Raw genomic sequence first — 2594 nt, 5'->3', positions numbered from 1 at the left:
TTTAATGCATGACACGTAACGAACAGTAGCAATAATCACCATTAACTTTTACATAAGTACATAAAACTTTTCAGCGAAAAATGTGAATTCAGTTCCATTGATCAGATGAAGTTTGATCCATTTCCGGACCCTCCTGTGTTGTCCATTGATACCATTGAGTAACACATACTTTTCCTTCACTTGCTCTAGACAGCATTGTGACGAGGCTCTTGTCTGTTTTTTATTCAAGTAAGCCACCGACTACCACATGACTGCCACCCCCCAACCCCCCCCCAACCCCCCCAACCCCAACCCCCCCTAACAACAACAAAATGCCTGGCTGTTTACGGAAACGATACAGCAAGAAATTCAGATCAACATATTCGTCTAACTCACGGCGATGATCGTCTACAGGAAATCCTTCCGGATGAATTGTTTTTCATCATTCCAGACGCTCAGTGTCAGAGAAAGCCTTAAAACGTGTCAGAGGTGGGTTAAGACAGAACAAATTAAGTATTCTTTTGTTCGAACGTGTGATTTAGTCTTTTCTTCGAGAAAGCACTCCATTATAGCTTACATTTGGATTAATGTCCTTCGAGACGGTTTTGTCACTTTAGATTTTAGTTTGTACTCCCTCGATAAAGTTTTCCGACAGTTAATCCCCCCCCCCCCCCCCCCCCCCCCCCCGAGAAGGTGTTCAGTCGTCTGACATCTTGTGTATTTTCTCTCGATGTTTATATTCAAACACGGACTAATCAAATATTGAACAAATTAAACCTAGCAATCATAATTCAAGGGAGATAAATGTTGTTTTTTTTGTTTTGTTTTTTGTTTTCTATTCTTTTCTTATTTTTTTCATTACATTTCTGTTTGGGAATAACGAAAACCATGGCTCACAACGAAAACTATGGCTCACAACGAAATAGTAGTCATCAGCATTCAAAATAAATTCACTGGGTGGTCATTCACCTTGGCGGTCAAGATTCGATTCCACAATCGGATGTGTAAAGGTATGGGGTAACCTGCCGGTTTTCTACGGGTACTCCGGTTTCCACCCACATTAAGAACCCTCGCGCGTTAATTTCCATCCACGCCAACAAGAGTGATTATTATAACTTTTCTCGCAAATTATTGTAAAATAGATAAATTTTACATTAATTCTATAGAAACGTTTAAAATACATCATTAGAAAAAGTTTTGCAACAATTAAATGTTATGGATTGTTTAATTACATTAGTTTGTACGTATGGTATTGCGTGTACTAAGGAAAGTACATCCATAAAATTACTAAATTAATGTAAACATGTACATGTTATAGATTTCAATTAATTACATCGTAGTTTAAAATCAGTTTACTCAGAATATTTACAAAATGGTTGTTCTGAAATTATAAAGTCGTATTAAAATAATACATTTAAAAGATAAAAACGTAAAACATACATACGTTTAATTGATCAGTGGGATTTGTTCCACCTGGTTCTGTTCCTGTAATTATCTTACATGATCAATTGATCTGACAAGATACAAAATATACATTTGTCATTTCGACTCCCCTAGGTCAACCCACTTTCTCCTAACAATCAATATCATAGTTACAAGTATAAGGAAATTAATAGATGTGAAATGTAAGGGACATATACATTAAGATTATATTTTCTGGTTTGGTGGTGTTGTTTGGAAATAAAATCAGCTCAAAAATATCATGCTCAAATTCAGGAAAGCATTTTATTAACTCCTTTCCCGGGTCCTCAAGCTTATCAATTTTTCAGTTGTATTTGTCCATGCATGGTGATGCATATTAAAATATTATGTGTACGTACTGTATGAGAACATATTTATATATGCTACGTTTTTTCCTCTTTAAAGTTATATATATATATATGCGTAGTTTTTGTTCATATACTGCTATTACATACATACACGGTATGACAACAATCGGGGAGATGCAATTGATCATTCATAATTATCATTTTACGTCTCTGATGACAACTACAATATAAATGAGCGCGTAGTTTGAGTATGGTTCTTTAACATGGACTAAAACGTACTTGAACAATAACGTTAACGAAATTTGAATATTCCCTAAGGGTTTGTCAACTCCGCTAGCCATGGGTGTTCATAGCCCCAGTTTCCTTTTGTCCTCTTGGTGTCAGGGCCAGAGGAAACTCGGGCTAGGGTGTGCAATACGATACTCTCCTTTTCAACTTATTGAACACCATTGGCTAGCGAAGATGGGGGTTCGTAATAAATATATTTCGGTTATATTAAGAAGAATTATCTTCCATCTTGATTATCATAATCTGTAGTGTCAAAACAGTGGTCACGCTCATAGCGCACACTGTCCTCCACTGGAGCCAGAAGTGCACCTGTTCACAGGTGAGAATCTAACGTCATTGATTACTAGACACGCCCCCTGTTGTCAAGAGGCAGCACATTTTACGACATCAAAATTTAATTTTAACTTTAAAATCTAAATTAACTAAAACAATCAGATATCTATCAATTCTCTTTTACAATGTACTAATAACAAATAATAACAACCCATATTTTACCATATTCACCGGTTTTGGGGTGATTTTTACGACAACCGGAAATGCCACTTTTCCGCGCGATTT

This window comes from Pecten maximus, chromosome 6, assembly GCF_902652985.1.
Source record: "Pecten maximus chromosome 6, xPecMax1.1, whole genome shotgun sequence".
In the NCBI taxonomy this organism is placed as follows: Eukaryota; Metazoa; Mollusca; class Bivalvia; order Pectinida; family Pectinidae; genus Pecten; species Pecten maximus.
The sequence above is the reverse complement of the archived record's forward strand: the minus strand, read 5'-3'. Positions refer to the sequence as shown.